Genomic DNA, 15,865 nt, shown 5'->3' with positions numbered 1-15,865 from the left:
GCATTCCACCTGCATTGTATCAAGAGGTTAAGGACCATCTGAAGAACATGTTGGATGCTAAGGTTATTCGTCCTTCTTCTAGTCCTTATGCCTCTCCCGTGGTTCTTGTTCGCAAAAGGGACTCGTCTTTACGTTTCTGTATAGACTATCGCCAACTTAATAGTCGTACAGTTAGAGACTCTTATGCTTTACCACGGATTGAGGAGACCCTTGATGCACTTCATGGTGCCAAGTACTTCACTTGTCTTGACCTGAAGTCGGGCTATTGGCAGGTCGAAGTTGCTGAGGAACATAAAGCCCGTACTGCTTTTACGGTTGGTCCATTAGGATTTTACGAGTGTAACTCGATGCCTTTTGGTCTCACAAATGCTCCCGCAACTTTTCAACGTCTTATGGAGAGATGTATGGGCGACATCCATCTCCTACAGTGTCTCATTTACCTTGATGACATCATTGTGTTTTCAAAGACCTTTGATGAGCATCTGGAGAGATTACGTGCAATCTTTCTTCGATTGCGCAAGAATGGCCTCAAACTTAAGCCTTCTAAGTGCCAGTTCTTGCAGACCTCTGTGAAATATCTGGGTCACGTAATCTCTGAGGAGGGTATCACGACAGACCCTGAGAAGATTGCGGCACTGGAGACCTGGCCAGTTCCACAGAATGTGGATGATGTTCGTCGTTTTCTTGGCTTCTCTGGATATTATCGTCGCTTTGTGCCTAATTATGCCAAAGTTGCAAAGCCCTTGACAAATTTACTTGTTGGTCAATCCGGCAAGAAAAGGAAAAATAGCAAACCCGACCAGAACTGGATATGGGGGGAGGAGCAGCAGTCGGCTTTCAGTGAGCTTGTTGGTAAACTTATCAGCGCTCCCATTTTGGCTTTCGCAGACTTCACTCAGCCATTCGAACTGCACATTGATGCAAGTGGCGATGGCTTAGGCGCGGTACTTTACCAAACCCAAAATAGCCAGAAACGAGTGATAGCCTATGCGAGCCGAGGGCTTTCCAAATCAGAGCGCAACTACCCAGCTCACAAATTAGAGTTTCTAGCTCTGAAATGGGCTGTCACCAGGAAGTTCCATGACTACCTGTATGGCAACCCATTCACCGTTAAGACCGACAACAACCCCCTCACTTACGTTTTAACATCAGCGAAATTGGATGCAACTGGACATCGTTGGCTCGCTGACCTTGCTGCTTACGACTTTTCTGTAGAGTATGTACCAGGGGCAAGGAACAAGGATGCTGATGCGTTGTCCAGGTTGCCACGTGAGGTCATGGATATCCAATCTGTGTCTGCGGTTTGCAACAGTCAGCAGACGTCTAGTGTTGTAGAGACGCTCTCACTTTGTCATGAGGTATTGAACTGTGTTTTAGCAGTTGATGATTTCGAGTCTACCAATGTTGGGACTGATCATCAGATGCTATCTTGTCAGCAGGCGGACCCCTCAATCTGCACGATTGTGGACCTTCTCCGTAAAGATCAGCGCCCTTCAAAGGAGTCTCTTAGGTCATTTGATCGTGACACAGCTTCAATCCTCAGGCAGTGGGATGCTCTCTCCATCAATAACAATCTCCTTTATAGGAGACAGAAGACTACAGAAGGTGATTATCCCTACTTTCAACTCATTGTCCCAGAGCCTCAACGAGAATCCGTCATTACTCATCTTCATGACGGGATGGGGCATCTGGGTAGGGACAGGACTGTGGCTCTCCTACGGACGAGGTTTTATTGGCCAGGAATGATGGGAGATGTCGAGAACCACATTCGTAGCTGCCAGAGGTGCATTCTTCGGAAAGCTCCTAATCAGACTGAGCGCGCACCATTGGTCAACATTCAGACCACTCAACCCATGGAAATGGTGTGTGTTGACTATCTCAGTCTGGAACCTTCATCTGGTGGTTACGAAAATGTTCTGGTCATTACTGACCACTTCACCAAGTATGCTGTTGCGATTCCAACTCGTAATCAAACAGCGCGAACAACAGCAAAGGCCTTGTTTGAGCACTTTATCGTACACTATGGCCTCCCTGAAAGGTTACATTCAGATCAGGGACGGAATTTCGAAAGTGATGTTATCAAACAAATGTGCAGCATACTTGGGATACAGAAAACAAGGACAACTCCCTATCACCCCATGGGGAACGGGTTATGTGAACGGTTTAACCGGACACTTCTTGGGATGCTCGGGACTCTGCAGGATCAGGAAAAGGCACGTTGGAAGGACCATATTGCTCATGTGGTCCATGCCTATAACTGTACCTTGCACGAGTCTTCTGGGTTCACGCCCTACTTTCTCATGTTCGGCAGACATCCTAGACTGCCTGTTGATGTTGCCTTTGGCACGTCTCTCGCCAACACTTCATCGCCATCTTATACGCAGTTTGCTGCTGATTTGAAGCGCAAGTTGACAACTGCGTATGAGCTCGCTACTCAAAACATGGACAAGGCCCGGGCCAAACAGAGGAAGACTTATAATCTGAAGGCTCGTGGTGCTACTGTTAAGGTAGGTGATGTTGTGTTGGTCCGCAATGTCAACATTCGTGGGAAACAGAAGCTTGCCGACCGATGGGAGAAAGATTTCTATGTGGTGGAATCACAGCCGAATTCTAATGTTCCTGTGTTTAAAGTCCGCAAGGAAGGCACTAGGGAGCATCGTGTACTTCACCGCAATTTACTCCTTCCCATTGGTTCGGATGGCCGTCCCATTCCTAAACCTCGGAGCCCTCCGCCTTCTCTAGGAGCTTCCGCTGTACCTGGTGATACCTCCAACACCGCTTTGGAGATTTCTACAACCGACCTGGATGTGGAAATTCCTTTATCTCCAGTGCCTGGGGGTTCTCCATTGGGTCAGCCGGTTGAAACTCCTTCGTTTCCAAGGTCACCACCAGCTCAATTATCTGGTGTTCCCTCTTCAACGACGCCATCTATGGTGTTGCCGTCACTCGAGTTGCCTGGAGGAATTTCGACTTCCCCAGTGCCTTCCAGCCCTTCCACTTCTGTTGTTCCAGAATTATCTTCTGTCACCCCACCAGTGGTTACAAGACCTGGCAGGTCACGCCAGAAACCAAAGTGGATGACTGACGGTCAATGGGTGGTGAAACAGAACATGGTTTGGGTATAGTTCTCTACTTAGTCCATTGTATATATGTTTGAGCACATGTTATTGCTTTCTCAGGTTTAATTTTCTGCAACCTTTTGTTATCCTGCTCCTTTCCTTGGCTGTTCGTCTGTTTTCAGCTGCGTATGGTGAGGGCACCATTCCCAAAAGGGGGGTGCGTGTAGCAGGGTACCTTATATTCTTCCTATAGTTATATCATTATTCATACATCATCATCATAATCATCTATATGTTCAATGTTTGTCTTGTCTACAGTTGAATATCAGTATCTAACTCTTTAAACAACTCAACACCCTTATTTTCAGTCTCTGGGAATCTCTCACCAGATCTTCCCCTTCAACCTTCTGTCTATCTTTAGACATTTTTTACACCTGTAGGGTTTCCCTCAGTCTATTTATATCTTGCATTAAGCACTTCCTTTGATGCTTAATGCAATCTGTCTTCTAATTGGCCACCCTGGTCCTCTACAGGTAGCTTCCTTCCATACCTGACTTCCTCCTCACTTCATGTGCTGCTGTTGAGGAGGAAGGACATTTTCTTTTCTTCAGGTATGGAATGGCCATATTTCAATCTGTTTTCATCTGCTTCTGTCAGAAATTAATATCTATATTAGGGTGCTGAATTAAATTGAATAATATATATATAATATCATTTAAAGTAATATTAAATTAGTAAATGGAATATTGATATTATAAAACTTGCTTGTAAAATAATTAACCACATGGTCCATTTTGGACCATGTGCTTTCCAAGTATCCTATAATGAACATATAACAGTAATTTAACATTAAAGTTAGTTTTAGTATAGTTTATCAATGGCTTTTGTACTTTTATATTTAAGATAAATAATACCTGTAAACTTGCAAATATATGACTTCATGTGCTGCTGTTGAGGAGGAAGGACATTCTTTTCTTCAGGTAGTTCTTCAACAGCAGCCACCCCCCTTGAAATAAATCCATTATCACCATCTGCCTGTGTCTGTGTTTCCCAACGGCCCGAGCCGGATAAATACCACTACCCCGGCTACATGTACATTCCGGATGTTTCTTCGATGCGCAAAATGCTTGGTAAACACCCAGTTTATATTCAGGGACAAATGGTTGTTGACAATAATTGGCGTAGGTTCAGCTGCGTGTTCCATGATCCATTTGTATTCTACCCAATTGTACACTGACAAAGCATTGCGGTGTTCTCATATTACGCTCCACTATGGTTGGAACAGTCGCATACAATATACGTGTAAGTACACGGGTCAATGGATGTCACGGTGACATTGTCAGTGTCATTTTAAAGCATCTGTAGTTAACCCTCTCTTGAGAAAAACATAATTAGATAGTATTAGGTTCGTACCTTAAAGTTCATAAAGTATGATTGTTGTAATCTGACTGTAAATACAAGCAAAAAGGTGTTACCCCTGCCGCCAAATGAAGGACACGCCATTGCACGAACCAACTTTACACACAGGACACTCGGGACAACGTCTCTGCATGGTGGATTGATCTTGTGGATACCCACCTAGCTTGGGAATGCTACCTCAACCAGGTAGCCAGGTAGGCGAACCATGTTCACTTTGTCCTTAATATGATATATATATATCCCCACCAACATGTGCATAATCACTTTCATGTATATACTGTTATATGTAGTGAGTGTTCAAATCGACTGTACGTTATAAACGTGGTCGAAGTTAGCACGCATGCCTCGAGGCGGAAATACCGATGATGATAAATATTTATTGATACCCGAAGATTTATTGAATAATCGCTAGGCTGTTCTCATGTTGGTGTGTGTGTGATTGTGTGATTATGTGTGTGTGTGATTGTGTGTGTGTGTGTGTGGGGGGGGGGGGGGGGGGGGGGGGGGTAGTGTGGGTGTGGGTGAGGCTGTGGGTTTGGGTGGGGGGGGGCGTTAGTGTGGGGGTTGGTGTGGGTGAGGCTGTGGGTTTGGATGTGGGTGTTATATAATTTATGCATATTATAGTAGAAACAAAAAGTAACAATAATAATATCATTTTGACAATATTTCAAGCATTTCCTGCCATTATCAAAATCTTTATCTTCATTGTTTACATTTGCACATGTCATTCGTTCCTTAAATATAATTTATTTATGACTTTTAAATGTGAAACTCGCCTTGGTATAATCCTATAACGTCTCCTCACACCCCTTCCTACCCGACCCGTGAAGATCAGGGTTAGGTCTTCAGCAACCCATGCTTGCCGTAAGGAGCGACCAACGGGATCGGGTGGTCAGGCTCGCCGACTTGGTTGATACATGTCATGGTATGCCAATTGCTTAGATCGATGCTCATGATGTCAATCACTGGTATGTCTGGTCGAGACTGGATTATGTACAGGCCGCCGTCATATAGTTGGAATATTGCTGAGTGTGGCGTTAAACAACAAACAAACAAACATACAAACATCTCCTTCTTGCAGATTTACCTCTACCATAACCCCAGGGCTAACCCATACCTAAGGTCAGGATTCGATTCCCCACATGGGTACAATGTATGAAGCTCATTTCTGGTGTCCCCCGCCGTCATAGTGCTGGAATATTGCGGCGTAAAACCATACTCACTCATGTGACTTGCTTCTCGCTACCCTCTACTCAATCACTCTATCTAAACCCTCTAGCATTGTCTCTCGTCATTTCTCTCCGCAATCTGTGAATCTCTCTTTTTCATTCATGTCAGTATTTCTCTCTCTCCGCCTCTCCTCACTCTATCAAACTCTGTACATCATCCGTTCTCAACACCGAAGGCCTGGGCTCCTTTGCCCCCATGGGCACAACTTTGGGAGCTCACCGCTGTGTTGGAATGTTACTGAAAGCTGTAAATCAATATGCACTCGCTTTATGTTTGAACATGTCTGAAAAAATGAGGGTACGGATACCCAGTCATACACCCATTAATCTCTGCACAATCTCTGACAAGTGTCATAGGCAAAGTCCAAACATTCAGCAGTATGGGTTACTAAAACGTCTCATTACATTGCATGCTATATATTGTATATTCTTTATTGTAGGGGGGCGGTCGGGTAGCCTAGTGATTAAAGCGTTCGCTCGTCACACCAAAGACCCGGGTTTGTTTCCCGACATGGGTACAATGTGTGAAGCCCATTTCTGGTGTCCCCCGCCGTCATATGGCTGGAATATTGCTAAAAGCGGCGTAAAACCATACTAACTCACTCACTCACTCACGCTCGGGTCTGGGAGACATCCTTCCCGCCGACGTATTGCTGGAATATTGCAGGATGCCGCGTTTCAATTTGGACATAGGGGTGGTCGGGTAGCCCAGTGGTTAAAGCGTTCGCTCGTCACGCCGAATACCCGGGTTCGATTCCTGACATAGGTACAATTTGTGAAGCCCATTTCTGGTGTCCCCCGCCGTGATATTGCTAGAATATTTCTAACCATACTCACTCACTTAATTGTATGAAAGGCCACATGCCCATATACAACGGAGTTAAATAACACCGCCACCATATAGCTGTAATATTGCGGCGTTAAACAACAAACCAACCAACTAAACATATTTTATAAGATACAAAGTCAAAGTACCAATTCACTTCATAACACAAATGCATGAGGTATGTACAAAACGAATTGATGTTGTATTAGAGGATCCTTGCAAGACAGTAATGAAGAAATACCTATGTCATTAAAATGAGATAAAAAACACTGCGGTATATACTTGTTTCTTAGATTTTCGTAAATTGGACAAATAAACATAAAATGGTATTCATCTTCGACAACAATGTCACAGAATGGGCATAACCTTAGGGATTTCTCAACAGATAAAAATCTTCTTGTGTTATTTTTTAGTTGTAAAACAATATCGCGTTTTGACTATGTCACAGTGACACAAGCGGGTGTCAGGCCGACGGTGACAAATCCTGTAGCACTAGGCACGACAAAAGCTGATAAACAGTCACGTTTGCCTCGCTACTGATATTCTAAGTCAACAACCATTGACGAGTGTGTTATTGTTAGTGTTGTCACAGCTCGATAACCCGTTACCTCCAAGGGATCGTACCTGTTGTACGCAAAACTGTTTCTTCGTGTTTATTGTGCTTGGCATGTGGCTATGCCATGAATGTTTTCTTGTCTTGTCTTGTCTTACGATCTGTTTCTTTGTTGCTTTTGACGATCATATCAAATCGCGCTTGGGTAAACACGCACGACTAAAGTGACACTGAGTGTTTGGTTTTCTATATTGCAGCCAGATGTCTTGGCAATATATGGCGCACAAAATATTCTAATAATTCATCTAAAAAACTTGACCTCTTCGGGTTATTCTAAACCGGTTCATTTTAACATAATCAAATGAAGCTAGTGCAAAAGGGTACTGCACATAATGGAAATACCCAGAATTTGTTGTTTGTCAAACGAGCAAAGCGTTATCGAATTACAAAAGTGTTCTCACGCCAGACAGTCCTTAATGTTGAGTATTGTTTTAGTTTGTTGTGTAACGCCGCACTCAGCAATATTCCTGTAATATGACGGCGGTCTGTAAATAATCGAGTCTGGATCAGAAATCCAGTGATTGACAACATGAGCATCGATCCACGCAATTGGGATCGATGACATGCATCAACCAAGTCAGCGAGCCTGACCCCCCGATCCCGTTAGTCGCCTTTTACGACAAGCATAGTCGCCTTTTACGTATACGGCAAGCATGGGTTGCTGAAGACCTATTCTACCCCGGAATCTTCACGGGTCTCTTGGCTACTGGGACAAGAGGGATACTTGGCTAAAGTTGAATGAAACTTTAGCATTTTGCGACGAGTGGAACATTTTTCGCAATTAGGTTACGATGACATTCATCAACCAAGTCAGCGAGCATGACCACCCGATCCCGTTAGTCTCTTCTGACGACAAGGCATGTTACCTGTTACGGCAAGTATGGGTTGCTGAAGACCTATTCCACCCCGCATCTTGACGAGTACAGTCCTTAATGTAACAAACGTCAGTTAGTGAAGATTTCGAAGACGCATATGTGCTGAAAACACATAATGAGGGCAAATTGGGGATTCGAACCCATGATTGTAGGTTTCTCCACACGGCAAATTACTCCCAGTCGCATCCCGGACTGGAGAACGGGTATAGTGCTCGGGTAAGAAGAAAGGTTATGTTGTGCGTCTAGGATGAATGGTAATTAAGAAGGGGTTTGGAGCACGGGTCTTGAGAACGGTATCTAGAAGTATGGCACTAGGGTATAGAAACGGTAATCGAGACTAGGTATGGCGCTCGAGTAAAGAAAACGGATATCGAGAATAGGTAAGGCACTCGCAATCGGGTCTTGGTAACGATATACAGGGAATACGTATTGCACTCGGGTATAGAAAACGGATTTCGTCAATAGGTATGGATTATTACACTCAAATAGCGACGAAGATGCGCGCGCGTGCGTGCGTGCGTGCGTGCGTGTGTGTGTGTGTGTGTGGCTGCTTGTACTAGTCCAGACTAATGCCGATTTTATAGCGCTAGCTCACTGAGATACCATGCCGCAGTTTAAGATGAATACCCCACTCAGACACAGTATACTGACTCCTAACCGTCCAGTCCTTGTTTTAGCCCCTTAATGTTGAGCGCCAGACAGGGTAACAACAAGTACCATCTTTTAACCTTTTTGGTATGACTCGGCCGGGCATCGAATCCCGGACCGTCCGCTCTCCGGGCGGACGCTCTACCACTACACCACGGAGGCGGTCCTTATGTAGACACAGTGTATACTGACTCTGAGCCGACCAGTCCTTCCTTTACTCCCTTAATGCCTAGCGCCAGGCAACTTAACAACAAGTACCAGCTGGAGAAAGAGCACGGAGCACGTGTGGAAAGCATGAAGCATGAAGAATAGATATTTGTGTCCTGTATGTGTCTGGAATAAATCATAATAAAATGTGATTGCATTTATCGAGAGTAGAAAAAAGATGAAATATAAAGATTTATTGTTAGATTAGATTACAGAAGTTTTTTTTGTGCAGAACGTTTATCATTGCAATGTCTTCCTTCATTCAACTCAATGACATTACTCCGCATTTAGTAATATTCCAGAAAGCCACGTCGGTTGACACCAGAAATGGGGTTCTCACCTTATACCATGTGGTGTATCAAACCTGTGTCTTTAGTGTGACGACTGAACGCATTAACCGCCACGCAGTGTCACCGTTCATTCTCATCTCATAAATGATTATTTGCATCTTCCCGAGGCAAGGGAGTTAACTGACTGTAAAAGTCCAGTTTCCATCCTTGCCGAATTAGGCTGGGATGACAGGGATATAGTTTGGCTGGACTAACAAGCCTATGAACACTCCAATCAAAATCGTGTAACTAAATCGACATCCGGTTCGTAAACAACATGGATTTATTTCAACGTGCAGATTTCGGTCGACTGCAAGATTTACAACGGATGTGTACTGTCAAATGGATAGCGACAGATATTTTCCAAATCTTTTCATCTTTTAAATCAAGGTGCTCACGTGATTTGATGCACTTCGCGCGGTAAGACCCGTTTTATGACAATACAGATCTTGATCTTCGATCAGATCGTCTTGACCGGGCGCCGCCATTTTGTTTGAAGCAAATGCATGTAATATGATAGGTGGAATATGATTGGTCAATAGGAGAGGCATAGCAGGGACATAACTCGTAATCGCCACTAGTGGCGCTATGATAGAGCCCAGAAATTCAAACCTAGCTCGGCAAGGATGGAAACTGAACTTTTACAGTCAGTTAACTCCCTTGCCTCGGAATGATGGATTATTTGATGCTGCGCAGAATTTTGATATTCAGCATTTCCACTACTTTCTAAAACAGACGTTTCCATTGGCATCACATGTGACAAAGTTCATGGAAATATACGTGTAGCAGCCTCGACTTACAAGAACAGGAATTGTTGTCTTTGGGTCCATCAAGTTGAGGATAATACGTGAGTGTATGCTGCTGCTTTGAATAAGTCGTTCAAATTTTAATTAGACTATATATTCGTATGTGATCGCCATTTGGTAGTCAGTACTTCATCAGACTTTAACATGTTACCACGTTTAGCAAAGCCCTATTCAATGTAATACATTGATAGCTAATAAATGTCCAAAGGTTAGATAGGACCAATTGTGTCATTGTTTACATGTGTGAAGGGACAACAAATAATCAAACTGTGCATTTCTCTTTCCAGTTTGTTGAAAATGGTGCTCAAACAACATGAAGTACTTCTTAGACTGGTCCTGACTCTGTCTATCATTGGTACGTTTAATGATCATGTTACATTCGGAGAAAAATGTTGCAGGTTTTATATATCATTTAAGTTAATAATTGTGTATGATGTTGCATTCGACACATGGAATATCCTATTTATTGTATACATTTTTGTGTAGTAGTTTACGGTAAATTAAATTATTTCATTACAAATGTAAAACCTTGAAACCAAAATTCACCCTTTCTTACACGCAGGGACGTTTTAACAGCCCTTGTATTTGCAACTTCAAAAGTAGATCCGTGTTTGCAAAATCATTAAAAATATAAACATATATGTATAAACCGCTTTTGGAAGAGAAAGAATACACGCGGGTCAAGAAACTAAAATGGCGCTTTGCGTAGCGTACAGTTTCGTTTGACGACTTAAATGAGAAATTTACAGTTTATATCGAAACATAAGAGAATAAGAAACGGGAAGAAGCGATATTAACTCCATAAATGACAATCTGTCATTATTTTGCCTTGTCTATGTGAAACTAACGTAAAAAGAAAGGCCAACAGTTTGTGTACGGGCGAGGCAAGGAGATAATTTGCGGGGAGTAACTCTTGTAAGGAAATAGTTCCGTCTAAGTGTTAAGTTCACTGCAGTGAAATTTCAAGTGTCATGTTCACTGCTATGAGAATTTTATTTTCTCAACTTCAGAAAGCAGAATCTTTCACACTGAATTATAAAATATAATTTCTGTCATCGAGCGACGGGGAAAGGGGATATTTTCAATAGTGGCGTAGCCATCACATTTCTCCCATGATATTTCACTCGACACATGGAATATCCTTTATTTATTTACTTTCATAATCATACAAATAAACAAATTGCAAGTTATTCCAGGTCATTTAATTGGCTAACCTAACAACAGTGTCTGCGTTTCCATTAACCTATTCGACACCCACTAGCGGGATACTGAACCTATTCCACACCCACTAGCGGACTACTGAACCTATTCCACACCCACTAGCGGACTACTGAATCTATTCCACGCCCACTAGCGGACTACTGTTTCCTGATTGGCTAATAATGGAGTGGGAGGGGCTTGTGTTCCATTATTTCGTTTACGTTGTAAGATGTCATTGATTTCTTATTTTTGTATAGATGTTTTGTGTTAATGAGCAATATGTGAAGTTATTACCTTTGACTCAAATATCAGTGTACATTCAGTGTTAATATCGGTTGTAACTTTAATGCCTCCATAAACGCGTATATTATTGAAGTACCTCTTATGTAGACCCGCCTTGTAGTAGTTGGTGTTTCATTGCTGCTGTAGATGTATCCCCGGCACAAGCCCCGTGCCCAGGTGGAGCGGCGGCACCCACTACAACATACACCATAACTACTGCCATAAACTACACCGTCTTCATATGGGTGCGACCAGGTGATAGCCAGTATGTCGTCACCTGCAACCCTACGTGCAGTCCTATCGCTGGATACAGTGCAACCCTGGACGCCACACACTCGACACTCACTGTAGACAGTGTTGGGATGATAGATGCTGGGACGTGGGTGATGGAAGATGCAGATGGTGCATCAACTGCGTCGCATGACGTGTGTCAGCTGAGCATCTCAGGTGAGTACAGATAAATCAATTCGTGTCATGACAAATACATGTGTATCTCCCAATTGCGTGGATCGATGCTCATGATGTCAATCACTGGTTTGTCTGATCCAGGCTTGATTATTTACAGACCGCCGTCATATAGCTGGAATATTGCTGAGTACGGCGTTAATTAAGTTCGCTTAAATATGTACATGTGGCTACATATTTGTTACTTTGAGTCTGATATGCAATTTTCTCTTTGTATAGTTAGTTACATGGTTAGTTATCGTATTATAAATATTTGTGTCGAAATGTCATAACAATAAGGCATTGATGACCCGCATCGTGCAAGCATCAATTGACTGATTGATAAAGAATTAGAACAAGAACAACATTATTTTAAATGTGAATGACTGGCTTGTAGCAATATTCCAGCAATATCATGGCGGGGGACACCAGAAATGGGCTTCACACGTTGTGCACATGTGGGGACTCGAACCGGGTCATCGTCGTAGCGAGCCAACGCTTTAACAACTCGTCTACACCACCGCACCTGTTTCAAAATTACTAACAGGATGCATTTATGATGATACTGAGTGAGTGAGCAATATTCCAGCAATATGACGACGGGGGACACCAGAAATGGGCTTCACACATTGTACCCATGTCGGGAATCGAAGCCGGGTTTTGGCGTGACGAGCGAACGCTTTAACCACCAGGCGACCCGACCACCCCTATGATGATAATGTTCCATGTTGCATAACATCGGTCTGAGCATGATATACCATGATCTATATACATCTATGCTACAGGTCAATGTATATATCCCGTATATGATGTACTTCTCATGGGTTTCGTTGAATCCTTTCAGATATTGCTACGACATCAAGTGACACGCCCACATCATTCGGTACGTTATCAGAAGCATAGTTTAAAAAAAATCATTTGCCAAATATATTGTAAGTGCATCCTGAGTGTGTCCACAAACTAGGGCAATACTACTGTTTGGAACTGTAATATTTTACGTCGCTTCAGGCAATATAACACAAACATCAGGGAATGGACCGTGTTTGTTTGCTTGTTTGTCTTTTGACGCCGCATTCAGCAATATTCCAGCTATATGGCGGCGGTATGTAATAAATCAAGTCTGGATCAGTGAATCAAGGGACTGATATCATGAGCATCGATCTACGCAATTGGGATACGATGACATGCATCAACCAAGTCAGCGAGCCTGACCACCTTATCACGTTAGCCACCTCTTACGACAAGCATAGTCGCCTTTTACGGCAAGCATGGGTTGCTGAAGACCTATTGACAACAATGATTATGCTCTTACCATTCCACGGGTCAAATATGTACTGTTGAGGAAGATGTCAGACTGTCGTTTTGCTGATAACTTAACAACACGATTTTTAGAGGGTAACCGAAAAATGTATATTATACAGTGAAATAGCACGAAAGCATTGAATAGTTTTGAAATCAATTAACGACCTATTAGAGCGAATTCCATGTGAAACAAAATTGTGTCCACAAAATCAAATGACCTCTTGTAGTACGATCTGGAAAATGCTGTACAATTCTTCAGTTTTTCAATCTTAAACAGTGATGTAGTTTTAAAATGAGTGCTTATGTCACACAAAATTACTAAAAACATGGTATTCAAACCTTTGTATTGATGCTTAACATTTTCCAAAGAGATTAAGTTTGCAAGTCTGTATAGTCCTTGTCCAGCGTCATGCTCTATGTCCCTGTGGGGGCGGTCGGGTAGTCTAGTGGTTAAAGCGTTCGCTCGTCACGCAGAAGACCCGGGTTCGATTCCCGACATTGGTACAATGTGTGAGCCCATTTCTGGTGTCCCCCGCCGTGATATTGCTGGAATATTGCTAAAAGCGGCGTAAAACCATACTCACTCACTCACTATGTTCCTGTGTGGTTGAGATAGAGAAATAATGGTACTTATTACTGTCCTGTACTGTTTAGTGGACCAAAGCAATCATGGCTGTTATACTTTTTGTACAGCTTTCTAGTGACTATTTGTTTCATGAATAAAGAATTATGAGACCAAAAAAAAAAAAAAAAAAATTTCTGGTCCATCACATGATTGTCCGGTTTGTGTACAAGACGCGGTCGCATGGCAACACTACTGTGGGGCGTGAGGCCACAAACACTTCTTTTACGTGCAAATTGCGTGATAGACGGGAAATACCGATAGGGTAGGACATGTTTACTTTTTCTCGAGCACCTGGTCTCATCTCTGATTCTGAGTGATCCATTTATATATTTTCTACCGCTTTTTTGCCTTTTGCCTCCCAAGGAAAATGTGTCGGCGGATACCCGAAACTGGTTATTCTTTGGAGTTGACATTTTATATTTACAAAATTGGTATTCTAATATCAAATGATTACTATTATAGTTGTTAAATATTTCGTTAAAATTAAAGGTCACTATTTAATTTAAGAACATGTCATTGTATTCGCAAACTCTGAAGAATATTCCTTTATACTTAGACGGATCTTCACTATATCTTATACGGATCGGTTGTTAAAGTATGGAACATATTAAGTTCGGTAGAATCTGTTCAGAGTTTCCTTTGAGTAGAGATGATGTTATCTGCGAATTTTACCTGTCAAATTAACGTGTATATTTTTCTATTTCAGAAACCAGAACCCGGTCAGACAACACCACGCCACCAGTCTCCCCATCGACATTCGATGGCTCGTCCTTAGGTCTTTCTCTAGGACTTGGGCTGACACTGGCAGTTGTTTTTATTTGTATTTATATTGCAGTGTATTTCGTCCGGAAAAATTATTGGTGACACTGTCGTAGATTTTGTTTGTTTGTTAGTTGTTTCAATCCGCACTTGAATGACCCAACTGAATGAGACTGGTTTGAAGTGAGTCTCTGGTAACAATACATTCCATAACCCTACCTGCACGCAAGGTCTTATTATAAACATGCTGGTTAGAGAAATTTGAAATTTTATCAGAACATGATACAAACTTATCCAGTGATTGTTTGTTTGTTTGCTTGTTTGTTGTTTGACACCTCACTCAGCAGTGTTCCATCTATGTGACGGCGGTTTGTAAATAATCGAGTCAGGACCAGACAAGCCAGCGAATAACATCATGAACATCGATTCACGCAATTGGGATGCATCAAGCAAGTCAGCGAGCCTGACCACCCGATCCCGTTAGTCGCCCCTTAGAACAAGCATAGTCGCGTTTTACGCCAAGCATTGGCTGCTGAAGACCTATTCTACCCCGGATCTTCCCTGGTGTCATTATCGTCTTGTCAAATGGGGAGACAGATGAACATAGCAAGAATTTAGAAGAGTATTGTGATCCTTGTAACTCTTTGACTCTTTTGACGGTGTCAACAAATTGCATAATGCTGTAAACACTCGTGTACACAATCACCTATAAGGAAATAACAGGTTTTCTACAAGAAGCGTATTCTTCACATTAATATGTGCGATATAAGCTACCTAGGTTAAGCGTTCACGTGACTGAATTAGATGAAATGTGGGATAGGGACCTAGCTGACGTCAGTGGCCATTCGAATGAAACGTGGTGTACGTTATTTGCTGCTGACCATTGATATTCCTTCACGGTATTTGTAGGTAGACCCACTGGGAAACGGTACAAACAGACATCTTGACAGTTGGGCTGTCGGGAAAAATCTGAGTAAGGCAATGACTTTGCAACTATGTTTAACGATTTTGCGACGAAACAACACATACACGTTAATTGTGACACAAAACGAAGAATCAAGCCTTATGATGCAGAGGGAGACATTTGGACATTGGACCCGTGAAGATCCGGGGTAGAATAGGTCTTCAGCAACCCATGCTTGCCGTACACGGCGACTATGCTTGTCGTAAAAGGCGACTAACGGGATCGGGTGGTCAGGCTCGCTGACTAGGTTGATTGCGGTTGATTGCGTGGATCGATGT

The 15,865-nt window shown here is 42.7% G+C and overlaps 1 long non-coding RNA gene across 1 annotated transcript; it reads left to right on the top strand.

The window, feature by feature from the left end:
• Positions 1 to 4,165: 4,165 nt before the first annotated feature.
• On the top strand, positions 4,166 to 14,924 carry LOC124119134. The gene is made up of 5 exons (XR_007221837.1): positions 4,166 to 4,672; positions 9,941 to 10,052; positions 11,641 to 11,940; positions 12,782 to 12,820; positions 14,571 to 14,924. It is a non-coding gene; the product is annotated as an uncharacterized LOC124119134 (long non-coding RNA).
• Positions 14,925 to 15,865: the final 941 nt, after the last annotated feature.

The sequence above is a fragment of the Haliotis rufescens genome, unplaced genomic scaffold (genome assembly GCF_023055435.1).
Source record: "Haliotis rufescens isolate VD_foot unplaced genomic scaffold, xgHalRufe1.0.p SCAF_18, whole genome shotgun sequence".
NCBI lineage: Eukaryota > Metazoa > Mollusca > Gastropoda > Lepetellida > Haliotidae > Haliotis > Haliotis rufescens.
This window is presented reverse-complemented; position numbering and strand designations above follow the sequence as displayed.